Source organism: Microcebus murinus, chromosome 15, assembly GCF_040939455.1.
Source record: "Microcebus murinus isolate Inina chromosome 15, M.murinus_Inina_mat1.0, whole genome shotgun sequence".
Lineage (NCBI taxonomy): Eukaryota > Metazoa > Chordata > Mammalia > Primates > Cheirogaleidae > Microcebus > Microcebus murinus.
In genome coordinates this window covers 15,467,300-15,494,533 of record NC_134118.1, presented here as the reverse complement: position 1 = coordinate 15,494,533, position 27,234 = coordinate 15,467,300, and the positions used below count along the sequence as shown (strand labels likewise).

Below are 27,234 nucleotides of genomic sequence, written 5' to 3'. Positions count from 1 at the left end.
TCCTGAGCAGAATGCTTGACTTCCATCCCTAAGCATGATCCTCCCATCCATCTAAGCAAATGACAATTCATTCCTTCCAGTTGCTCAGATGCATTACTGACTTCTCTCTCCCCTTTGCCCCTCCCCATATATCCTGAATCTGGCTACTCTTCACCACCCCCAGGTCTATCAGGCTATTCCAAGCTACATCATCTCTCAGCTGTACTACTGAAGTAGCCTCCTGACTGGTCTCCCTACTCCCAGGCTCCTTTGCCCATGGTTCACTCTGTCCCCAGCAGCCAGAGTGACTGATCTCCAGAGACGGAGACCATGTCACTGCCCTGCAGCTCCCCATCATGCTCAGAACCCCAAGCCCTTACATGGGACCTGGCCAGGCCTCTCCCTCCATCCTCATCTCTCACCGCTCTGTCCTGTGCTCTCCCCTGCTAGGCCACACTGCGGGCCCCACCTCAAGGCTCCCTACGTGGGAGCCCTCCTGCCCAGACATTGGCGTGTCTCACTTTCTCACACTCCTTCAGGTCTCAGCCCAAATGCAGCATCTCAGCATGCAGACATTCCTTTCTAAAGAGCTGGCACCATTCCAGGCACCCTCTGTGCTCTTACCCTTATCACCACTTGTTTTTTTTTGTTGTTGTTTTGTTTTTTGTTTTTTTTATTTTTATTTTTTTTTTTTTTGAGACAGAGTCTCACTTTGTTGCCCAGGCTAGAGTGAGTGCCGTGGCATCAGCCTAGCTCACAGCAACCTCAAACTCCTGGGCTCGAGTGATCCTTCTGCCTCAGCCTCCCGGGTAGCTGGGACTACAGGCATGCGCCACCATGCCCGGCTAATTTTTTATATATATATTAGTTGGCCAATTAATTTCTTTCTATTTATAGTAGAGACGGGGTCTCGCTCTTGCTCAGGCTGGTTTTGAACTCCTGACCTTGAGCAATCCGCCCTCCTCGGCCTCCCAAGAGCTAGGATTACAGGCGTGAGCCACAGCGCCCGGCCTATCACCACTTGTTTATTCTATATTTGCCCATTTTTATTTATGTTTGTCTCTACTGGTAGGGGATACATTAGTCTGCTTGTGTTACTGCAACCTCAGCACTTGTACCAGAGGCCGTATCAGAAGAGCAAGGACAAGTAGTTTAAGGAGAAGGAAAGAGGAGTTTATCAATTTGAGAGCAAATGAGGAGTATGGCAGACTCACATCTTAAAGTACCACAGTCCTATGTGTAAGCAGAAATGCAGAGCTTTTAAAAGGAGTTTTCAGCTTGGGGCTATGGCTGTTTAACTATAGTTGATGGTCCTGATCCGCCAGACCCATCCCTGGAGAAGACAATCTCCTGACCTCCACCTAGGAGCCATCTCCCATGGTACAAAGAACAAAGGCCACTGCCCTGCCCCTCTGGTACTGGCCCTAGGCAGGGATGCAGGTCTTAATTCCCAAAAGAGTATGTGAGTATTGGGGAGGGGGGTATTAAAGAGACAACGCCTGAAACATTTTACCCTTTTGCTGAGACGTTCCCTCTGTTAACCTGGGGCTGCCATAACAAAATACCACAGACTGGAGGGATTTAAACAACAGACTTTTAATTTCTCACAGGCTGGAGGTCCATGATCAAGGTGCTATCTGGGCTGGTTTCTGGTGAGGGCTGACTTCCTGGTTCGTAGACAGACGCCTCTTGCTTTGTCTTCGTGTGGCCTTTCCTCTGCACATGTGGAGAGAGAGAGAAGTCTCTGATGTCTATACCTCTTCTTATAAAAAAAACCACTACAGTGGATTAGGGCCCCACCTTATGACCTTGCTTAACCTTTCTTATCTCCCAAAGGCCTCAACTCCAAACACAGGAATATGGGAGAAGGTACAGAATTTGGGAGGGTTGAGGACCAGATTCAGTTGTAAGCTCCTTGATGGCAAGGACTTTGTCTTCCTTGTTTACTATGATAACCCAACACTATCTTACTGCCCAGCACACAGTAGGCACACAGAATGGTCGCTGAAAAAAAAAATGTCAAAAGTTACCAGCTTTGTAATCATATTGATGTGCATTCCAGCCCTAGCTCTTCAGCTTACTAGCTGTGTGACATTGGACAGCTCCTAAACCTGCCCTAGCCTGAGCAAGGGGGTAAGGCTTCTCATCTGCAAAATAGGAGTAGCAATAACCTTGTTGTAAAGATTAAATGAGAAAGTGTTTGTAAAGCTCTTAGCGTAGTACACATCCCAAAGTAAGAATCTAGTATTTGACAGCTACCAATAATCTTATCAATACAGACTTATCCCCATCTCATATGGAAAGCCACTTGGACTTTCCAGAAGTCACCTACCCAATCTCCATCATCCATCCATCTCCTTCTCCCTTATTCTCAGAACTCCTATGCTCTTGGCTGCAGCAATGTCTCCAGCTAAAAATACTACATTTCCCAGCCTCCCTTGCAGATAGTGATGGCCATGACGTATAGCTCTGGCAGATGCTATGGAAACAGCTAGATGTGCTATCACTAGATTAGCAAATAAAAATACAAGACTCCCAGCTAAGTCTGAATTTCAGATAAACAATATATAACTTTCTTAGCATAAGTATGTCCCAAATATTGTTATATGCCAATTAAGTATTTGTGGTTTATCTGTGATTTCAACTTAATTGAGCATCCTACATTTAATCTGGGAACACTTCCTGGTAGTGGGACATTTGAAAAATTTCCTTAGAGAATATATTAGTTAGGCTTCTTCATAGAAACAGAACCAATAGGATAGAGACACAGAGAGAGAGTATGTGTGTGTGTGTGTATGTGTGTGTGTTATAATTATAGCCTTGTGTCTTTTTCTACTTCACTACTCTGTGAAGTGTTCTTCATGCAGCAGGTTGTGCTTCATAAATCAGCATGATATTTTTCCCCTAAATGTTCAAAACAGCAACCAGACACAAAACCATATCAGCAGTCAACCCACCAGATCACCTGACAGGTCCCACTCACTGCATCTGTGCCTCTTTTCAAGTCCTTCCAAATATTTGTACAACCACAGAGCACCATCAGCTACTGACATGGGCAGAACAAAGAGGCCACCCAGGGCCCAGACATAAAGGGAATCCAAATGACTTGTATGCAAACACTATGATAGCAAACAAAGACTGTGACTTTCATTTCTGTGACACATCCACATTGTTTTGGAATTCATCAGAAAACACTTGGACCATATAAACACTAGAAGAGCAAAGGCTATGAATTTGCCCAGCTGTCCAGAGCCTCTTGTAGACAAAGTTAAGCTATTTAAGTGCTTGTGCATGGCTACAATTCAGCACTTCTGCCCCTCGAGCCGCAGAGCTGAATGAGAACTACAATTATGCTTTGACCTTGACTCTGATTTGTACATAGCTCATTCAGCAATGTGGTCCCTGAGCTTATCCAAATGGTAAGATTTTTAAGAACTAGGAGCTTGTCCTTATCGTCTCTGGATCTCTTGCCCTCCCTACGGTTGAGCTTCATAATCAGCACTCAAAAAACATGGATTGGGTCTTTGGCACATGTTACTGAAAAGTGACTGGGCTTCTTCGAGTTTGGCACATTACCAAGTGGAGGTAATATTTTATGTAATAACACGCATTTCACTTGTAGGTTATGAAAAGAAAGTCCATATCATACAAAGAACTTTCTAGAAAAAAATTTTAAGTTATAGCACCAAAGAGGAGAAAAAAATGTCACAGATGGTTTTAAATAATAATAAGAAAAAGCAGGTGTCTTGCTGTTGCTAGCAGAGCTGTTTTGACTGAACCCTGCATCAGCCCCTCTCTCGTGTCTGGGGACATGACCCAGTGACAGGAGACTCAGGCACAGACACCTGGGGGCTCACTCGGCAGTGAAGAAATGGCCCAGAGGCCTGACCATGCTGCAGGAGAAACTGGCAGACACTTTGGTTGCTGGAAATGGTAAGTCCCTGTAAGCTGTGCCAGGCATGGTGTGTACATTCTTCCATCCCAAATACAGTGGTCCTCTCTATACATATATGATAATACATGTTCCATATTTCTCTGGGTGTCTGCAATAGTATGTCTTTCTGTGCAATCAGGCTTTCTCCAGATGGCAAAAAGTGCACCCACCATACTTGTCCACCAGTAGCCACTGTTTTATTTTCTTTTGTTTTTTCCCTGAATACATTCTGCACAGAACCAATAGCCACTGTTACGGGCTGAATTATTCCCCCAGTATTTGGGATTCCCAGTACCTCAGAATGCGACTGTTTGCAATAAGGCCTTTACAGAGCAATTAAGTTATGATGAGGCTGTTAAGGTGGACCCTAATCCAGTACGACCAGTGTCCTAAGAAGAAAAGGAAGAGACACCAGGGATGTGCGTGCACAGAGTAAAGGCTCCATGAGGACACAGCAAGGGCGGCCATCTGTGAACCAGAGAGGCCTCAGAGAAACAAGTTCCACTAACACCTTGATCTTGGACTTAGAGCCTTCAGAACTTCAAGGAATTCTGTTGTTTAAGCCTCCCAGTCCATGGCATTATATTAATATTTTGTTGTAGCAGCCCCGACACACTAATATAATTACCAACCGCTCCCCACATTTACTTCCGACAGCTTCCACATCTAGATAGAGTCACCCTCTCTGTTCTAGTTCCTTAGATACCCTGGGGGGACTGGCCTGGATTAGAGGCAGGTCACCCTTGGACCCTGCAGGCCCCAGGACTGTGCTGCCATTCCCCTCGGTTCATTCTTGCTGATTCCCTTCAGGGTTCAATCAGAGAACCCCCTGGGCAACCATGTAAGCACACACACGTAAACACTTATCACAGGGATGTGACCTCACAAAATGGCAGGCACTGGTTTAACAGTCTCTGCAAGGCCGTTTCTTGGTGTCCAGTGCTGGAAGTTGAAATTTGCAGGTCAGATAGCCTAGGAGGAAAGATGGATGCAAATTTTGTGTCCATGCCCCTCAAATTCTTACGTTGAAGCCTAATCCTCCATGGGACAGTATTTGGAGATGGGCATTTGGGAGGCAATTAGGTCATAAGGGCGAAGCCCTCACAAATGCGATTAGTGCCCTTATAAGAAGAGACACAGGGAGATGATCCTGTAGAGACAAGCATGAAAGGAGCCATTTGTAAACCAGGAGAAGGGTCCTCACCAAGAACCTGACCCTGCTGGCACCCTGATCTTAGACTTCCAAAATCCAGAAATGTGAGAAATACATGCTTGTTGTTTAAGCCACCCAGTCTATGGTATTCTGTTACAGCAGTCTGAGCTAAGGCAGTGGCAGAGAGTGAGGACAAGCCAGAACCCACAGGATGGACTGAACCCATGTCATCCCCTCACTGCCTCTACCCTTGAGGATCGAGTACCTGCAGGACTCAGAGCCAGGCCTCTTTGCCACAGAGCTAAACCCCCACCTGACCCAGAGTTTGGAAACGCTGAGAGGGATCCAGAAAGTGCAGTAGCTGCAGGCCAGCTGCTGTATCACACCAGCAACAGGAGTAGTCAGACAAATGACAGCATGCACAGGCTGCCAAGGTGCAGAGCTATGGAGCGCAAAGCCAGTATGCTGCCCACAGGTACTGTGCAAAATGTCTGCTGTGGCCCATCCTAACTGGAACTATTCAGGGAAGGGAACTCTGGGAAGCACATGGCAAAGTGCTAGTCAAGGCGACACATGATAAAGGCAGCACACTTGTAGAGCACAGCTCCTCCCTGCAGAACTGCATGGGTGGGTCTTCACCAGAGGCAGCCTGGCCTTATTTTCCCACATCCCTCTTCCCACCTGGTTCCCTCCTCACTGCCTGTCCACTTTCTCCCTTATCCATGAAAGCCAAAGAGCCAAATGATTGGGAGTGTTTCAGTTGAACCTGCTTGTTCGGGTCAAGAAGGGCCCAGAGGGCACTGCAGCCACCAGCTGGGCTGTGGAGACCACTGCTCTTCAGTGGTCAGGAAGCCTGGGCCCAGACCCCCACCAGGGGCTGCCAGCACCCCCCCCCAGTACCAGTCTGAAATGGTTTTTGATTCTATCTTCTGGAACCCAAAAGGTGAGAATGAGGAAGATTATAACAATAATTTTACTTTTTCATATTTGAAAACATATCTATCTAGTATTGAAGAATATTCTGGAAATAGAGGATTTTTCCCCCTTCTTCCCAGAAGGGGACAATTACCTTATTATCACAAATGGAACTTTAACAGATTCAGAGAAAGTGCTGCACCATCCCTAAGAGGAGTCTGAATCCAGGTCCTTTGCACACATGCCATGGGCACAAATCTCACTTGTTCATCACCTCTTGTTGATCATCATCAGAGGATAGAAGTGACAAATTTTCAAGAGGAGGATGGGTCCTCAAGTAGAAATACCTGTTTCCATGGTGACAGCCTATTAAGTTACAGTTTAGAACAGGGAACTGAAAAAAGTAGTTGACTAGAGATTTCAAATTCCATACAATAAGTTAGAGAGTTGGGGGATTTGAACACTCCAAGAATGACTTCAAACGTTTGGAAGGATGAGTCACTACTCATTTCCTAGCCATTCCTAGCTTGGTGGGAAGGCCTTAGATCTAGGCTACCAGGAAGGCTCAAGGAGATAGACATGAGTTTAGAATGCTTAATGATCCCAAATTGGGGAAGCAGAGCTTTTTTTGCCCAAGTACTTCACATTTCTCTGAAGCAGGGGTCCTCAAACTTTTTAAACAGGGGGCCAGTTCACTGTCCCTCAGAACGTTGGAGGGCCATTGGAGAGTGCGGCACACATTCCACACATTCGCACTGTGGGCCCGGGACAAGTCGGCTGCTAAGCAAGACAGCCACTGCTGGCAAAAACACCCACTGGGCCAAATAAATGTCCTGCGCAGGCCACATGTGGCCCTCGAGCCGTAGTTCGAGGACGCCTGCTCTAAAGAATGACTGAGGAATTACTTATTCAATGTGTAGGTTTTCCTCTCTTGGGGTCAATTAAATTCTCATGAGAACATTGGTTTTCGGTGTCAGCTGTAAATTAGAATAACCTGGAGGGCTGCTTTAACAGTCCTGATGCCAGGGTCCTACCCCCAGAGATTCGGATTCGATTTGCACCGGAACTCAGGGGATGGCATTGTTTAACTCCCAGGTGAGTCTAATATGCATCCACAGCTGAGGACCATACCTGGTTAGCTAAGCTTCTGTGGTTTGTCTTGATAGAAGGTGTGTCTTTGCTGCTCATACTTCTATTTATTGAGTGTTTATTCTGAGACCTTCATTAAATTATCTCCCTTAACCTGTCAGCAACCCTTTGGGGTAGATGTTATTATGATCTCCATTTTGTATATATAAAAACTGAAGTATGCAAAGGTTACACATTTGCTCAAATTTACACAGCTGAAAAAACATACAGCTGGATTCAAACTCCAGCTTGAATGACCCCAAGCTCATTACAGTGGCTGCTCCATTACTGAGTGGCCCACTGGCCACTGAGAAAATGCCCAGTTCACTAATCCTCATCCTCTTCAAGGTAGAGGCAGAAGTGAGGAGAGAAGATAATGGCATATTGGTGACTAGACTCTAGAGGTCTGCTGAAAAGCCCGTATTGTCTTGGTCCTGGTGGAGACCTTCAACGGCACCTGTTTCAACCACTTCATTTTATAGATGAGGAAATTGAAGCCCAGAAAAGTTAAGTAAGCTTCCAAAATTACTGTAATATCCAGATTGACTTCAGGGCCCCATCTCCTAGTTCCAAGCAAAACTTTCCCCGGCACCCCTTGGGCTCCTATGAGTCATCTAGCAGAGGAGAGGAGACAAATGGATCATCAAACATAATCCACATCTGGCTAACATGAGTGCCATGATGGGGGATGGGTGGGATTGGGGACAATTTCATGGAGGAGGTGGCATTTAATTTGAGCCAAAGTAGGTAGGCTCTCAATCTGCTATACTGAAAGAACATTCCATAGGGAGTAAAAAGTGTCAGCGAGGGCGGGGAAGAGGGGAGATGTGTTCTGGGAAGGGGTGGGGCAGCATGAACTGTCTTGAGCAGAGGGGCTATGCGCAGAGAAGGAACGAGAGACAAGACAGGCCAGGAAGACAGAGCCAGCGCCCCACCTGAGGGGCCGTGCGCTAATCCAAGAGCAGCGGGGCCATGGCGGCTGCTGTCAGTGAGCGATGACTGCACTTCTGAGGCAACATGGCGCAGACGGAAGGGAACAAGTCATCGAATCCACACCATCTCAAGGCAATGAAGGCCTGAACTGCTGTCAAGGTCGTGGGAAGGGGAGAGAATCACGAGGGAGTGGCAAAGGGAAGAACAATAAAGCTACAGTGGGGAAGGGGATGAGAATGAGGGAAAGGGAAAGATGTGAGAGACAAAAGTCAAACCTTGATGGGTGATGGAACTGGGCTTACACTGGACCTCAGCCCGCACAATGGAACCAAGAAAGAGAAGGAAAGGGGTGATGAGAAAACCCTCTGGTCCTTTCAGTGAAAAATCTGCTTTCCAAGGTGAGAGCTCAGTGGGAGAGGAAAGCCCTGCAAGAATGAGAACCAAGGACAGTGGCAGGTGGGAAGAGAGGAGAGGGCGGGAGGTGGGAGGGACGGGCAAGTGGAGAGGAAAGAACTGGGAGGGGCAGGTGGGAGAGCCTCAAAGGAGAGCCTCTATTTCCTGCCCCTTGGCCTGTCGGGTAGGCGACCAAAGCGATCTCCATGGTTATAGCGTGTGGCAAGGAGCAAAGTGCCGGTGCTATGAATTCAATTTTATTGAACCAAATTCTCTTGAACACAAATTCCATGGTATCAATAGAAATCATGGAAAGAGAGAATTCTGTTCAGGTGCTTCAGTTGAAGAGACTTTAGAGAAGTTGTGGGCAGAGCTAAGGAACCAACAAGAGACATCAAGGCACACGGAAACTAGCAGTACTGGGAAGCCATGACATCCCTAGGCTTGCAGGGAGGACAATGAAACAAGGGCTGTCGTCACCGAGGGACACAGTTGCTGTCTCCATTGTGGCACCAACACAGGATGGGCAGAGAAGAAATATCCCGACTTCTCTCTTCTCCCACCTGCCAGGGTCCCACGTGCTTCTTGTTGTCCTGAACAGGTCAGGAAGCCGAGGCAAGGCAGCCCGGGGTGCACTTGCAAGGGATCGGCCTCCCCAGGCCCAGAACAAAGCAGAGAGGGGCAGGGAATGGGCTTGGGGGAGGAGGAAGAGCAAATGGAGAGGAGCCAGCACACCCAGCACAACTAGCGTGGGACACTACCCGTCAGTGTGCACCAGTAGGGGACTGGCCCAGCTTCCTGGGGGGAAGGGGGGAGGCAAAGCTTTGCTGCCAAAACTCACCGGCTCTTTCTTCTCAAATGTCTCATGACTAGCATCTTTGGAACCCTGCGTGGGTGTTTTGTTTTGTAAAACTTATAACCAGAAAAACACAAGCCTTTCATGCGATGGCCAAGCTTGAAGCCCTTTTATGCCCATATTTTCCATAAACAGACATGGGATTTTGCAGTCTGGTAAAGATTTTTGTCCTTCCTAGGTGTGGGAGGAAGTTTGGGAGATGTGGTTTGGCAGGTGAATCATTGAAATTCCCGGATATTTTAGGTTTTTAAATTGTATTGTAAGTTGGCACTTTATAATTGTCTGCATTTATGGTGTACAAAGCGATGTTATGATTTATGAATACAGTGTGGATAATTAAATCAAGCTAATTAACATATCCATTGCTTCAAATACTTATCACTTTTCCTGGTGAGGACATTTAAGATCTACTCTCTTAGCAATTTTGATCTGTACAATACACTGCTATTACCTATATTGACCACACTGCCATAGATCTCAAAAAAACCCATAATTCCTCCTGAGACTTTGTACCCTTTAACCATCATCTCCCCATTCCCTCCACCCCTAAGCCTCTGTAACCACCATACTAATCCCTACTTGTATGAGTTCAATAAATTCCACATATAAGTGAGAACATGTGATATTTGTCTTTCTATGCCTGGATTATTTAACTTAGCACAATGTTCTCTAATTCCACTCTTGTTGTCACAAATGAAGAATTTCCTTCTTTCCTAAGGCTGAATAATATTCCATTGTGTATTATACCACATTGTCTTTATCCATGTATATGTTGATGGACACAAGTTGATTCCATAACATGGCTATTGAAAATAGTGCTGCAATGAACACAGGGGTGCAGACATCTCTTCAACAAATTGATTTCAAATCCTTTGGGTAAATACTCAGAAGTGGAATTGCTGGATCTCCAGATATTTGGGTTTTTTTGAAGAGAAGAGAAAAAAAAATCATTGCATCCCTCATTAGGCCTTTTGCCACACCAAATGCCAGATAATTCATTGGAGCAAGAGAAAGGAAATGCAGGGAACAACTTGTGATCAAAATGTAAAGTCATAGAAGATTAGAAAAGACGGAGATGAGATGACAAGTTACAAAAGCTAAGGCAGGGCGAGGTGGCTTATGCCTGCAATCCTAGCACTTGGGGAGGCCCAGGTGGGAGGATCATTTGAGGTCAGGAGTTCGAGACAAGTTGTAAAACTGAGAAAAGGTGAGAGTTATTTACACAAGAACAGAATTCCAAACCTTCCTTCCATGGCCTCACTCATCTCCACTGCACCCTGGAGACCACCTCTGAGCCTCAGTGGATGCCACACCAACACCCCCCTGGCCTGCAACCCCCTGGGCCTAATTCGATGGTGTGCTAAGATTCCATCAAATCAAAATTGCATCATCAGTTTAAAAGTAGGTTTTGTTGAGGAGAAAAAGACACTACCAACCACACCATATGTATACATTGATTTTCCAGGAACATAAAATTAGAAAAAAATCTTCCATCACACTTCAAATTTTCCAACTTCCAGAGTGCCAGCTAAAAGTTGTTTCCTTGATTACAGCGATTCTCATGAAAGTGCCAATGAGTCTTAGTTAGCTTGGGGAGAATTTCTCTCTTCAAAAGAGTAGCCTGCTAACTTAAATGACTCTCCCATTTGTGCAACAGGGAAGAGGAGATATTTTTGATCCAAGAAAACTATCTTCAGCCATTTGGCATTCTGTTTCCAAATATGACTGCCTCCAGGCTTTCATCTCAAAACCTCCGAGGGTTTTACTGTGTTACCCTTTGTTTTCCAAGAACATCAGCTAAAGGACAGTAGAAAGGGATGAACATCAACCCTCTAACATCAACCGGCCCTCTAACATCTATCCAGCCCAGCATCAGCAAGGCCCCATGGCGTCACCTAGGAACTACCTGTGATTTTTGACAAAGTGTCACCAATGATAATGAGATAGGATAAGCCTCTTTTAACACAAAAAGGTAGTCCTGCTATCTCTAAACCAAGATGAAAGCTCACTTGTGACCAGTGCTAAGAAGGAGAAAGGCGTATACATGCAGGACAGAAGATTAGAGGGTACTGTATGGGATACCAAATGTTTGTGTCTTCCCAAAACTGATATGTTGAAAACCTAAGCCCCAGTGTGACAGTGTTTGGAGGTGAGGCCTTCGGGAGGTGATGAAGTCATGAGGGTGATTAGTGCCCTTATAAAAAGAGAACAGAGAGCTACCAAGCTCTCTTTCTAGGATACAATGAGAAGTTGGCCATCTGCACCCCGGAAGAAAGCCCTGACCAGAACATGACAATGCTAGCATCTCGATCTCAGACTTCCAGCCTCCACAACTGTGAAAAGAAATTCTGCTGTTCATAAGCAGCCCAGGTTATGGTATTTTATTCTAGCAGCCCAAACTGACTAAGACAGAAGATTTGCTTTGTCAGGAATGTAGGGAAGTCTTAACCTGAGATCTGAAGAATAAATAGACATCAACTATGCAAAGAGGGTAGGGAAAGTATGTGCAAAGGCCCTGTGGTAGAAAGGACCATGACAAGTAGGAAGTATTCAAAGAAGTCAGTGCGACTGGGACAGAGAGAGTTGGGGACAGGGAACATGATACAAGATGGGCCGGGATTTTCAGGGCCAGTCCATGTAACACCTTATGGCCAATATTCAGGAGTTGTTTTTTGTTCCCTTGCATGTTTTCCATCCTTCAAGCAAGAGAAGGTCCTGAAACATTTTAAACAGGAAGATGGCATTAGCAGGCTTTAAAGGTGATCACTCTGGCTGTAACATAGAGAATTAAATGAAGGAGGCAAGAGTGATGTGGGGCAAACCAGGTAAGAGACCAGGTGAGAGATGATGGGAGTTTCAACCAGAATGGAAACAATGGCCAGATTTGAGAGAGAGAGAGAGATTTAGAGGGAAAAATCATTGGACCTGGAGCTATTAGAAAATGGAGGGAGGAAGTTAGGCATCAAGAATGGTACCTACATTTATGGCTTGTGCAACCTGGTGGAAGACCAGGTTGGGAGGAGGAGATGGCGAGTTCAGGTTGGGACATACTGTGCTCAGGATGCCCTGGAGAAATCCAGGAGGAAATATCCAGGAGGATGTGGGTATGCCATTTAGAGTGAGGTCACAACCAGATGGAAATCTGGCAGTCATTTGCATGAGGTTAATTAAAGCCATGGGTGTAAGCAAAGAAAGCATACAGTTAAGGGAGAAAATAAGGTTGGGTAGAGTAGAATATGCCTAAAAGGAGAGAGCATGGTCAGAGGCAGTAGGAAGAAAATAGGGGGAGGCGAGGGGAAGTTCCCAGAACCCTATTCAAGGGCACTTCCAGAAGGACAATGTGGTCGATAGTCCCAGAACACCTGAGAGGTCAAGAAAGATGAGACCTGAAAATAGGTCTGTTGACTCGGTAGACATAGAAACTATTGTTGAGCTTGGTAAAAATAATAATAATAATAAAAAAATAAATAATGAATAGGCCGGGCATGGTGGCTCATGCCTATAATCCTAGCACTCTGGGAGGCTGAGACAGGATCCGCTTGAGGTCAAGAGTTCAAGACCAGCCTGAGCAAGAGTGAGACCCAGTCTCTACTAAAAATCAGCCATGCATTGTGGCACGTGCCAGCTACTTGTCCCAGCTACTTGGGAGGCTGAGGCAGGAGGATCACTTGAGCCCAGGAGTTTGAGGTTGCTATGAGCCAGGCTGATGCCACAGCACTCTAGCCCAGGCAACAGAGTCAGTCTCTGTCTAAAAAAAAAAAAAAATGTGTTAATAGATTTTATGTTATCAGTAAGGCTTCCAGTAGTTCAGTTTTGGGGAAGTCAAAAGTTATACACGGGTTTTTGACTGCTGGGGGGGGGGGTGTGCTCAGCACCCCTAACCATGGTGTTGTTCAAGGGTCAACTGCACTGATGTTTGATGAAAGGGTGTGAGAGTTGGATTTGCTGGAGGAAAGTGGGAGAATGTGTAGGCATCAGATGCCTCAGGCAGGCGGAAGGAGGAGGGGTGAGAATCTCTAATGGGAAAGAAGACAGCTAACTTTACACAACTTGTTGGCTTTAGGCTGACCCCAATCAAGAGACTACGCATGATTGATTGATAACGGTGATCCATCTTGGTTATTTTTTTTTTTATGGATATAATTCTAGCTACTAAGAAGTAAGGCTTGCTGACCTGGAAATGTGGAGACGGCAGCCCCCTAATAAGGTGGGGAGCTGGTGCCAGTTGTTCCAGGCTATCAGATGAGCATCTTTCATATCTAGGGCATGGATAATAGCAGGCTTATCCCGTTTCATTATATCTGAAATTCTGCAGTGCTTTTGCTTACACCCCAGGGCCACCTCTATAATTTCGGCTTGTGCCTTAAGATGGCTCTCCCCTTGATAAATCATGCTGGTAATGTGAAATCACTTTTTAAGCTGGGAAGGAACCGAATGTGTAATCGAAAAGCTGTACTCAATTTGCTCAGCCCAAGAATCTGACAGTTCGAAAGGTAGAAAAGTGCTTCTTACGAGGAATGTGTTGTGAAATGGATTAGAAAATCAAGGCTGTTATTGCAGATGCTACTTTGCAGCTCCTAAGTACCCTGACAGCTGCAGTATAACCCCATCATTTTGGCTGAGTGGGGATTGTGTCTACGGTTTCAAGTCACTTTAACCATATTCTCCCCCCAAACTGCAGATAAGAATCAGGATTCAGAGTTAACTCCCTTCTCCTTATTAATCGGTGAAGAAAAATGAGCCTGTTTACCAGGTTCTCGGGAAGTTGGAGATTTAGCTAGATTTAGTAATACCCTATGACAAAGACAAAGTATTTCCAAGAATAATAGAAGCAATACATAATGTGATATTCTAAAAGTGTGTTCAATTATGCATTCCATTAAAATGAAAAATAAATTGTAGGTAAAATTGTACGTAACAAAAAAGACTTCCAAGCTCTATCCCTGATGCACTTATAAAGAACTGTATTCAGTAGGTCAGAATTCTGATATACCAAAAGAGGTTGGCATATCTTGAAGTTTGTCAAAATGAGTTCGACAGGTAGTAATAAAATAACAACAATAATAATAATACCTAATTGAAACGCTTATCATGTGCCAGAGGCAAAGCTAATCACTTCCATGCATCATATAGTTGGCACAAAAATAAGCATTCAATTAATGTTAGGTATTGTTACAGTTATCACATGTAACTATTATAATCCTATGAGTTATTTATACTTATTACATCCATCCCCATTTTGCAGATGAGGAAACTGAGGTCCCAAGCCATCAGGTAATTTGCCCAAGCTTCCACAGCTGTGTATGATAGACCTGGGATATCGACTCGTTTCTATCTGAACTGGGAGCCCGTACTTTGGACCTTTGTGCTTTAGTGCCTCCCTGCTGTCCACGTTGTCCTTGTTCGGGTTGCATTCATCCATGTAGCAAAATCAATTATGCAACTGAAAGTAAAAATCACATAGATGATACATGCAAATTTTAGCATGATGGTTAAGAGCGTGGGCTTTGCAACCAGCTCTGCTATTTACCAGCTGTGTGCCCTTCTGCAAATTGCTTAATCTCCTTAACTTTGTCTCCGTTTCCTCATCTGTAAATGAGGATAATAATACCTCTCTCATAGGGCTGCTGGAAGAAAACAATTAATGTCCACTGAACTCTCTGTAAATATTACCAATTATTATTACTAAATGTACCTACTATCTTAAATGTATTATAGATGCATAGTAAGTAGCCTCCCTGTGGCATACTTGCCTAGACAGTGTCTGTTAAAAGTTATAGTAATGTCTGAAGGACATTTTTTCAACTTGGAGAGATACCATCATCCTAGCTGATAGCTGTAAATTCTAGGGGACTGAGCACACCCCTGTCCTGTGAGTGATGGTTGGAGAGAGCCCTAAGCCACAGGGAACAGAAAGTCTATGGTGTCAAGTACATTTTGCCTTTGGGATTTGCAGACACTGATGGCCATGTGTGAAGACAGCCTAGGACCAGAGTCCTTTTTACACTGAGCATGTGTTAGACTGTCATTTCAGCTATGGCCACAGCTACTGCATACAGAACAGCCAGCTGAGTCAGCTCCTAGTTAGAGACGAGGCTTCTGCCTTCATTGGAGAGACAGGGGACGCGCCAGGCAGGCTCTCCCGCCAGAAAGTATTAATCCCAGATTCACCAGCACAGCTTCACCCCTCTACCTCTCAAAGGTCCTTTCTCCCCCCGAAGAATCCACTAACAGGATTTAAATATGCCTGGAGGGTTCGGAGCCTTAGCAGAAGCCACCTGGATTGGCTAGTCCGATGAAAAGCACTTCCAGGAACTGGATCTGGGAGAGTAATGGAGCAGGCAATGAAACCAGCCTGCGGGGCTCTGTCCTGGTGTGGGTCTCCAAGCCCCCGAGGCATGAACACTATGTCTTGCCTACAAAGAGACATTCAAAAAAATTGTATTGACTGTTTGTTCCTTTGTCTACAAGATTATATAGGAAAACTGATGCCCATAATACCCAGTCTTCACATGCCTACCTGAAGATTCCAGGAACGGTCTCAGGCTTTCCAGAATGAACCAAGGGCCTCATTATTAAATTATGCTCGTCATTAAACCATTAGGGATTCATACATCTAAGTCTAACTAGACATCAGCAACTCTGCTTACTGACTGCTGCAGAAGAGGTGACTGTTCAATATTTCTAAACATTTAACCTCTGTCTTTAGCAGGAAATACACGGGCTGGGTTACCAGGGCTTTCTCATTAAACACAAGTTACTCTCAGGCAAGTTCAATTATCGTCCTTCTATTAATAATGCTACCTTCAAATTCTTAGATGCTGACGTTATTCAATTATTTTTAAGGCAAAGAGGCAAGAAGGGTATTGAAGAAGCTGGTGCATACAATCGTAGAAGAAATTCTCTTTCCTGTTCTTTGCAGTTTGAATGAAAAAGTTTCTTTACCCAATGAAGACATTCAAGATTCATACCTAAATCTTCATTTTGAAAACTAAACTGTTTTATGTTCTCATGTACTGTATTTGCTTTTCTTCCCTCTGAAGTATGTTTGCTCATTTTTTAATTCAAAGTGTCATAATTAGTTTTCACACACACACAAAAAAACTTATTGCCTTTTGGGTTTTGTTTTTGTGAGTTATTGAGAAAGAAACTGATTACTGAATGGTTATGCTGATACCTTTATGTATCCTTGCTCAATCCCCCACCCTTGAAAATCACATTTGGATTTTTCAGGCCTGTCCTATCTGTTCAGTTTTCTAGTTATGGAGATGTAATGGTAGTAATGTATAATAAGGATGATGACAGACAGGAACACTGTTCATAATTACTTCTTTCTTCTCCTTTCCTAATACGATGTATAGAATTCAGAAACAACCTAGACCAAGGACCCAACTTTTGCCAAAGCCTTAAGAGCATTGGCTTTTTCTCCTTATTGGGGACCCCTGCAGAGTAAGGACACAGGCATATGGCAGTGACAGCTGGCTCAGAGGTCCCAGGTGCACCAGGAAATCCCCTCTCCTGGCTACTGAGGAAGCACAGTTCGGAATCAAGAGCTGGCATTTGGCTTGGAATCTTGGATCTGCCCTTACTAGTGAGCAAGACATGAGAACATTGTTTCCTAGCTTCCTGAGCCTCTGTTTCTCCACTTACAGAACTATGGATTGGAATAGGTCCATCAAAGATTTGTAATGAGAATCAAACAAGACCACATTTGAAAGCAAATGGAAAAGACATTTAATCCATGTCAATTTCCTGCCTCTGATCTGGTGATTGATTATGAGTTTCCAACTCCCTCTATAAACCATTCTCCTTTTCAGAATCTTAATCTAGTCTGATCCTTAGCTGCTGTCCTCAAAGGAGTTATGATTTATGAAGGTTCAAGGCAGAATGATAATATAAAAATCTTTGAAGCTGCTAGCAAGACTGACTTAAGCAGCACATACAGAACAATAAATATTAGGTGTATAATGTGCTGAATGGTTCTCTCTCCTCCTCCACAAAGATATACTCAAGCCCTAATGCCTGGAATCTATGAAGGTGATCTTATTTGGGGAGAAAAAAAAGAATCTTTGCAGATGCAATGAAGTTAAGGATCTTGAAATGAGTAGATCTTCTGGATGATCCAGACCCTAAATGGACCCTAAATGCATTGACAAGTGCCCTTTTAAGAGACAGAGGGAAATTACATAGAAATGACTTAAAAGGAGGAGGTAAAGTGACCACAGCAAAAAAGACTGCAGTGTTGCTGCCACAAATCAAAGAATGTTGACAGTCACCAGAAACTGGAAGAAGCAAAGAACAAATTCTCCCCCAGAACTCCCAAGGGATTGCTGCCCAGTTAGATTTCAAGCTTCTAGCACCCAACCTATGAGAGAATAAATTCCCGTTGTTGTAATCCACTAGATTTGTGGCACTTGTTACTGCAGCCACAGGAAACTAATACAAGATGCTACTATTATTGTTAATACATATAGATTGGTTTTATTTCATTTTAAATGTTTACTTTTTAGCCTTGATATAGAAAGGGCAGAAAAGTCCCTACTCTCCGTAGGAAAGGTTTCTAACCAGAACCCTTACTCAGACAGTGGCGGTTGAGATGGGGGTCAAGGGCAGATGGAAGAGTTCCTCAGAACATTGGAGTCATATTAAGTCATTCTGCTTTAAATCACCAAATGTGTACCATGAGTACAGGAAAAAAAATAAGAAGAGAAATGACATTTAAAGAAAGTGTTAACCTTCACACTTGCTTACGATTTTGATGGTGCCTGTGAGTACCAATACATCTGATGTTCTCACCAGTGGGGGATTTCCCAGCCCCACCTCACAACCACCCCAAATCCAGTAAACAGGGATAATGGAGACACTTCATGACTCCATCACCTCTCCTGCGTAACATGCAATGCCAGTAACCCCCAGCATGATACTCTTAAATAGCAGAACTAAAATGCTATCTCCCTTCTCTGACCTTCTTTTAAAAAGTCCATGTGTCACCATTTGGCATCTTCAGGCTTGACTCATTCAGGATATTGTGTTCTTTTCATGAGTACAAAATGAGCTAAGGTTCTCTCAAGGGTATAGCTATGTGCTCAGGAAGGAAGGTGTAGATTTTCTTCTTAACTCTCATCATTGACAAGTAGTTTTCTCATAAAATAAAACAATTTTGCTTTTTTCCTAGGGGTGTAGTACAACTGGAAGATCAGAGCACGTCAAGAACAAAATATCAAATTGAATGTAAATGTGGTATTAAGAATGGTTTAGAACTTTGAGCGACAGTGGTCTGCTATTATTAGGATTAGAATTTGGGGCCATTGTTTTATATCTTAGTTCAAATGAGGTTAGCAGGCTTTTGAATCGTCACTGGGGAAGGGCAGGTAGACCCCAGGATCTTTTATGTAATGCTATGAGTTCCTTCACTTGTTTTGCAATTCCTTTAGTCAGTATGTGACCTTTTATTTAAGTCAATACTCCCTCTTTTTTCATTTCTTCCACTTATTGGGTACATTTTAATCTTCTTTTCCATAAGGGGCAAGAAAGCATCAGATAGAAAGCACTTCTAGCTATTTTTGGCTCTTTTTCTTCAGGAGAAAGTTTCATATACGCATTTCCTGCTTCTAAATACAAGCTCTCCCTGGAGACTAAGCAGTTTATCACAGATTAGGATACCAACTTCACATATTCCTGTACCTTTGTTTCCAGCACACAGTAGGTACTAGATAAATATTAGCTGGATCCTGAATAAATAATAATAAATATTAGGTGGTTCCTGAATTAATATGTATGAATGTACATGTTGAACATAATAAGTAAAAGATGTCAAATCAGGCTGGGTGCAGTGGCCTCATGCCTGTAATCCCAGCACTTTGAGAGGCTGAAGCGGGAGGATCACTTACGCCCAGGAGTTCAAGACCAGCCTGGGTGACATAGCAAGACCTAGACTCTACAAAATATTAAAAAATTGGCTGGTCGTGGTGGCATTACCTGTAGTCCTAGCTGCTTAGGAGGCTGAGGCAGGAGGATCACTTGAGCCTAGGAGTTTGAGGTTACAATGAGCCACTGCACTCCAGCCTGGTCAACAAAACAAGACCCTGAAAAAAAAAGAAGAAGAAAGAAAAGGAAGGGAAGGGAAGGGAAGGGAAGGGAAGGGAAGGGAAGGGAAGGGAAGGGAAGGGAAGGGAAGGGAAGGGAAGGGAAGGGAAGGGAAGGGAAGGGGAGGGGAGGGGAGGGGAGGGGAGGGGAGGGGAGGGGAGGGGAGGGGAGGGGAAGGGAGGGGAGGGGAGGGGAGGGGAGGAAGGAGAGAGAGAGAGAGAAGAGAAAGAAGAAAGAAAAAAAAGAAAGAAAGAAAGAAAGAAAGAAAGAAAGAAAGAAAGAAGGAAGGAAGGAAGGAAGGAAGGAAGGAAGGAAGGAAGGAAGGAAGGAAGGAAGGAAGGAAGGAAGGAAGGAAGGAAGGAAGAAAGAAAGAAAGAAAGAAAGAAAGAAAGAAAGAAAGAAAGAAAGAAAGAAAGAAAGAAAGAAAGAAAAGCATCAAATGAATAAGTTATGAAGCAAAGAATAAGACACTAGCAAGCAGCAGGAAAGAATGGAGTGGACATGAGCAGAACACCACAAAGTAATCAGCATTTAGCCAGCACCTACTACTGACACAGAGACATGAAGTGAGCACATGCTGTTGGAAAAAATGGCACCAATAGACTTGCTTGACACAGGGTTGCCATGAATCTCTGCAATTTGTAAAAAACACAACTTGCAAAGTGCAATAAAGTGAGGTGCAATAAAATGAGGCGTACCTATATTCCACAGGACACCTTTGGAGAATACTGTTGAAGATAGTGAACTAGTTTTTTAGTAGAAATGTCTTCATTTTGAAGCAGCATAGCACTCAAAGCAATATGAGTTTAGAATTTATATCCTTTAATCAGAACCTGATTACTTTTGTGCATTTTAGCATTTCTGCTTGTGAATTAACAGACCTGTCTAGAAAGCAGATTCTTGTGAGTTCGGCTAGATGAATCAGACCCTGAGATCCTGGTCAGTTCACCCCTTGGGCAAACTAATAAAGTCAAGTTTCTAAACCTGAAGCAAAGGGCTCAACTTCATAAAGTCTAGGCTAAAACAGTTTCATCTGCCTTTATCTATTATTTTCTTCAATCCAATGGGCTTCTACATTCAGGCCACCACCTGTCACACAAATCTTTGTCACTTTCAGCCCAGGACCTCTTGTCCTACCACCATCACAGTGGTCTTCCCTGATAATCTTGTGTTTTCCCCTAACTTTAACCACCAGTACACCAGTGACTCCCAAATCCATACCTCCCGCTCTGTCTTTCTCCTGAATTCTCGGATGGCATTTCCGACTGCCATCAGCACCCGTATTGCAGTATTCTAGAAGCATCTCAAACTCAGTGTTTCCCAAATTGAGGTCAACTTTTCCCTCTAAACATGTTCTTCCTCCTAAAATGTTTGTCTCAATTTCTACCACCAATTTCATTCCTAGTTTCCATTTTCACATGTATAAATGCCGAGTCCTCATGCAACTCGTATTTGGCTTTCAACCCCATTAAGCCACAAAAGGGAGTTCCCAGCAGCGCATCTTGTGATTCAAGTTTTTCCCTTTAATTTGCTTGTTTGCCTCCTTACAGTCCGCCCACGCTGGAGGAACTGGAAAAATCCAAGAGTTGAGACCAGAAGACAATTTAACCACCACCCTCAAAGTCATCCCTCCTTGCCAATCCCTAGCCCATGTTCCAAACCAGGTTGTACATTTTGACTTTCTGCTCAGAGTGAGTTCCTTGTCTCTCGAGGACACCACCTAGTGAGCAAATTGCTTACAAGTTTTAGCATGAAGCCAAAGCAGCAGCCTAATTTGGCTGGAGTCATGGTCTTGATGAGCCCCAGGAAGCTCATCAGACTCCCATAACCCATGGCGTTAGTGCCTTATGGTTCACCCACTGCCACCCTCGCTGTGCCTCTTGCTGGAGGTTCAAGGCCCAAGTCCTCTCTCTTGCTCCAGGGATGTACAACGCTGGGTGTGATTACTCAGGTAATTACAGCACAGCACTTACCATGTGTATACCATAATTATCTGAGAGAGAAGGAAACTAATATTTATTGAGAGCCTAGTATAACCCAAGTTGTTATTAGATGCTTTACGTACGTGATATTATTTCATCTTCATGCCCATCCTTTGAGAGGGGTATAATCATCTCTAGCTCACACATAAGGAAATAATTCAGAGACATGATGTGCCTTGTCACAGGGTCGCACAGCTAATGCAGGGCAGAGCAGGGAGTCACACCTAGTCGTCTGACTCTGACGTCTGTGCTCTCGCCTCTCCAGCATGCTACCTCCCTCCCGATGACCGTGAGCTCCTCCTTGGCAGTAACTACCAGTAATTTGTCATTGTATACCCACTGCGTCTGTCATACGCTACGTAGGGGCCCAAACGGCATTTCTCCATGAAAGAAAAAAGGAAGGGAGGAAAAGTAAAGGCCCTGGACTTTGCCTTGCATTTACCATGTTTCCCCAAAAAATAAGACCTACCCATAAAATAAGCCCTAGCAGGATTTCTAAGCATTTGCGCAATATAAGCCCTACCCAGAAAATGAGACCTAGTGATGGGAGTGGCTACGCAGCGTATCTGCACAACCCACGCATTTCCTAGCGGAGCGGGAAAGAAGACGAGCAGCCCTTCTCATCTGCCCCATGAGAGCTCTATTGCTTGACATGAGAGATTGGGGCCAATGGTTCTAAAGGAAATAGAGTTGCAAGGAATTCAGGGTGGAATTTGGGGTTTGGAGAGTTATGATGATGTTCCAGAAGAAGACGACTTAACTATATTTGAATAAATGTAGATTGTTGTACTGTACTTAAAAAAAAATAACATATCCCCTGAAAATAAGCCCTAGGGTGTCTTCTTGAGGAAAAATAAATATAAGACCCTGTCTTATTTTCGGGGAAACACAGTAGTAAGTGGTTAATAAGTGTTTATGAATGAACACCAAGGTTTTCGATAAGCTCTGGAAGCTTCCCCTAGGACCATGAAGCAATCTGATTGGCAGGACTCAATTTATCAGCCTCCCCCAGGCAAGCTTGTGAAACAGCAAGAATAATGGCACTGGAACTAATGTAATTTCAGATGAATCCATTAGAGTCCTTGCCACTGCTGGAACTGGGACGTAGAATTAAAGTGCCCTTTATAATTTATACTCAAACGCAAATGGGATGTGCAAAGTGAACCCTTGCTTCCTATTCTGATGCCTTTTCCTCTGGCCCTGGAATTGGTTGTGAGACGAACAGAGCCTCTGTAAAGGGAGAAAACTGGGGTGATTTAGGCAGGACCCTTATCCCAGCCCAAGAGCTAGATGAGCTGGCTTCCCGAGCCCTCCTCCAGCCTTTTGGTTTTATGATTCTGTTATTTGGATAACAGGAGGCAGGAGATGGGCAGCCAGACTCAGAGAACGGCTGTCTGATGAGATGCCATCAGGTGCACCAGAGCATATTTCACTGTGGCCCTGCATCCTGTCACTGAGACACTGGGATAAATCATTGCACATCAGGGTGCTGATGTTCCCACAGCCGCTGTGCATAAGAGGAGTCAGCTGGAAGAGTATGACATCCATGTCCATGGACCTCTGCATATGTTACCATTCGCAAAGAGATAAAAAGAATATTTCAGAGCAGAAGTGAAGAGACAGAGAGAGTAGATTTTAAATTTATGCCATTATCTCATCTCTGGGAAGAAATTAGAGGAATTGAAAAGTTGAAGACTTCCAAGGCAATTCTCCCTCTCGCAAGACCTCACAGGCTTTAGGAACATATGACTTTAGAGCCAGAAGGGAACTGTCATGCATCTTCCTTATTTTGTGGATGGGGGAGCTGGAACCCACCAGCGGATGAGTTGGTAGAAGCTTGCACTGGTGAGAGGCAGAGCCCTGGCCAAACTCAGGAGTGGAGAGCCAGCCACTCCTGGAGTACTTAGTCCCACCCTATTCTCTTCTTATCTCTGCCAGCATCTCAGGACTTAGGGTCCTTCTCCGTAAAATAAGGATAACAGTACCTACTCTTTACCAACTTGTTTTAAGAAGCAAATGAGGCTGCGTGTGATGGCTCTTGCCTATAATCCCAGTACTTTAGGAGGCCGAGGCAGGAGGATCACTTGAGCCCAGGAGTTTGAAGTTGCAGTGAGCTATGATCAAACCACTGCCCTCATGCCCAGGTAACAAAGTGACACCTTGTCTCAAAAAAAATAAATAAAAGAATCAAATGAAACCATAAATGTGGACTGAAAAACCATGTAAGATGTTATAAACCTCTATGCAAATATATGCATTATTAATACTACTGACATTAAAACAAATTTGCCCCTATTTTATCATCAATATAAATAATGACAGATTTCCATTCTTCACAGAAGACTTTTCAGTAGACATTCCTTTTTCAACCCTATGATAACAATTTCTCTAAGTTTTCTTTATAAGCTCTTTTTTCCTCATTATAATAAAATGTGCTCATTATAGATAATTTTAGAATACCAAAAGACATAAAGAAAAAAATGTCATCCATAGTTCCCAAACCAAAAGATAACCACCATTAAATTTTTAATATATTTCCTTCCAGTTTTTCCCCATGTGTATTTTAGCAATTGTGATCCTATTGAATTGTATATTCTATTTCCTAGTTTTTCCCATTTAACATTATAATGTATATGTTTTCCCATGTTACTGAAAACTACTTTTTTGAGACAGAGTCTCACTCTGTTGCCCGGGCTAGAATGCCGTGGCATCAGCCTAGCTCACAGCAACCTCAAACTTCTGGGCTTAAGCAATCTTTCTGCCTCAGCTTCCCAAGTAGCTGGGACTACAGGCATGCACCACTATGCCCGGCTAATTTTTTGTATGTATTTTTAGTTGGCCAATTAATTTCTTTCTATTTTTAGTAGAAACGGGGGTCTCGCTCTTGCTCAGGTTGGTTTTGAACTCCTGACCTTGAGCGATCCTCCCGCCTTGGCCTCCCAGAGTGCTAGGATTACAGGCATGAGCCCCCGTGCCCAGCCTGAAAACTACTTTTTTTAATTTCAAAATATTAAGGGGGTACAAATGTGTTTGTTACACGGATACACTATATAAAGCGGAAGTCAGGGCTTTCATTGTGCCTGTCACCAGGACAGTGTTCATCGTACCCGATAGGTAAGTTTGTACCCCTCATGCCCCTCTCACCTTCCCCCTTCTCTGTTTCCAATGTCCGTTACTTCTCTTTGTGCCTGTGTGTACCCCTCATTTAGCTCCCACTTATTAGTGAGAACACGTGGTGTTTGTTTTTCCATCCCTGAGATACTTCACTTAGGATAATGGTCTCCAGCTCCATCCAAGTTGCTGTGAAAGACATTATTTCATTCCTTTTAATGGCTGAGTAGTACTCCGTGGTGTATACATACCACATTTTCTTTATCCACTCATGAATTGATGGGCACTTAGGTTGATTAAAAACTACCTTTAAAATGCCCTAATTACTGTATAACATTTAATCCTATAGATACACCATAGACTACTTAATCATTCCTGCATATTAATGGAACAACTAACTGCAAATAAAGCTTTACTGTATCTCAATTTATGAACAACATTTTAGGATAGTTTACTAGAAATAGAATCTTGAAAATTTGTATTTTCTTTTTTTTTTATTTCGGCATATTATGGGGGTACAGATTTTAAGGTTTCAATAAATGCCCATTTCCCCCCTCCCCCCACAAGTCTGAGTCTCCAGCATGACCATCCCCCAGATGGTGCACATCTCACTCATTAGAAAATTTGTATTCTCTTAAGAAAATACAAATTAAGATTTACATCAAGATGATTTACAATACATCTGTTGAATTGCTTTCAAGATTTTATCAATTTACAACTAGCCCACTGAAGGTATATATATTAGTTTCCCTGAGATGCTGTAACATATTACCATAAACTAGATGGTTTAACACAACAGAAACTTACTTTCTCACAGTTCTGGAGGCTAGACGTCTGAAATTAAGGTGCCATCAGGGCTGTGCTCCCTCTGAAGTCACCAGGGAAGAATCTTCCTTGCCTTTTCTAGCTTCTGGTGGTTGCCAGCCATCCCTGGCGTTCCTTGGCTTTCGGCAGCATAACTCCAACCTGGGCGTCCATCTTCCATAGCCTTCTTCCCTCTGATTTGCGTGTATCCAAATCTCTCTCTCCTTGTAAGAACACCAGTCTTGGATTTAGGGCCTGCTCTAACTCAATGTGATCTCATCTTGATTACATTTGCAAAGACCCTATTTCTAAATAAGGTCCCATTCACAGATACAAGGAGTTAGAACTTCAATGTAACTCTTGGGGGTGGGAGTCACAGTAAGTGGTATATGCAAGTTCCCATCTCATCATGTGGCTCCCAGCAATGTCACTTCATATTTTAATTGCATCACTTATATATTCAAAACAGACAATAGATTTCCATAAAGATCTTCATCAAAGTTGAGCATAATGGAGTTAATCACTTCTAATTACATTTTAGGTTTTTTGTTTTTGTTTTTAGTCAGAGTCCATTGTACATAACTAGGCTTGATGTTATGTTGATTTGGGGAGCAGCATTGATCTGCTTTGGATGTGTACTGTTTGCCATCCCTGCTGTGGGCACTAACCTCCCCAGAACCTAGGGAGGAACTTCTATCAGGAACTATCCTGAAAGGGGGAAGCTCAGGAGCTTGGGAGTGAGATAAAGCTGGGTTCAAATTCCAGCTCTCCCGCTTAGCACTGTGTCACCTTGAACCATGTATTTTGTGTCTCTAGCCTTAGTTTTCTCCTCTTTTAAATGAGAATTTAAAACATGTATGAGTTAAGCACTTAGCCCAGCACATAATAAATAGTGAATGCATGTTAGCTGTGATTATTCATGTTCATTAATGCTGTCATTATTAGAGTCATTATCACCCTGATGCCAGTCCTTGCTAGTTTTTTGTGTAATAAGGCTCTGTCCCCTTGCCCAGGCACTATTCCTGGGGCTCAAGTATTTTCTGTCTGGGCTCTGACTCTGTGACCCAGTCATTTATTGTCTGTGTTTCTAACTGGCACCTTGCATGTCTGGAGTCTTACCCAGATGTCTCCAGGTCCCTTACAGGGACTTGCAATCTGCTGCCAGATTTTCCTTTCATGTCAGTGGATATTTTCCACTACAGAACTAAACCCAGGTTCAGAAGTAAACCCTCTTGTGCCCATCATATTTCAGAACTCTAAACCTGGCCTGCATATCTAGAATTTGCTTTGCATACGAGTCCTCCTGCCTATTCTGCCAAGTATATTCCAAGTATATTCCTTTAACCAGCCCTTCCCTTGCGATCATTATAGTCCATTGAGATTTTCTGCTACTTGGTTACTGCTGTCTGGACAATACCAGGCTCAACACCTTTCTCTTAGCCTATCCAATCTCTTCTGTACTCAAGTTCTGGATTCAACAATTAAATTAAATTCCCTAAAATTATGGGCATTCTCAGCTTTGAAAGGATTCTTCAGTATCATATACAATAATTCCTATAATAAAAAACCAAAATGACATTTTCCCCCAGATTCAACAGTTTTTTGTTCCTCGTGTATTTTATACCCAACAGGATCAATCATAGAGAATGAAACGAAAAGAAAAAGAACCATCAATGCTAAAGTGGTCTGGGGCCATACAATGACACACACATTCTCTCCCAATTCTAATCAGGGGAAAAATCACTTATTTCACTTAATAAGGTAAGGGAATTGTAACACTTATCTATACATATTTTATCCTGTGTATTTATGCTACTTTGGGGTGCCTGCTTAGGGTAACTAAAGTTAAATTCATTAAAGATGACTTTTATCTCTTCTTAATGTCAGAGCCATCTGCTTGACCTCCCTTCATGGATATTCATGGTGTCATTAACAGCAAGGCCCGTCCCCTCAAGATAGG

At 43.5% G+C, this 27,234-nt stretch overlaps 1 long non-coding RNA gene across 1 annotated transcript; it reads right to left on the bottom strand.

The window, feature by feature from the left end:
• Positions 1-1,556: 1,556 nt before the first annotated feature.
• Positions 1,557-25,731, bottom strand: LOC142876398 (uncharacterized). The gene is made up of 2 exons (XR_012923298.1): positions 25,278-25,731; positions 1,557-1,695 (listed from the first exon to the last, which is right to left on the bottom strand). It is a non-coding gene; the product is annotated as an uncharacterized LOC142876398 (long non-coding RNA).
• Between the last annotated feature and the right edge of the window lie 1,503 nt (positions 25,732-27,234).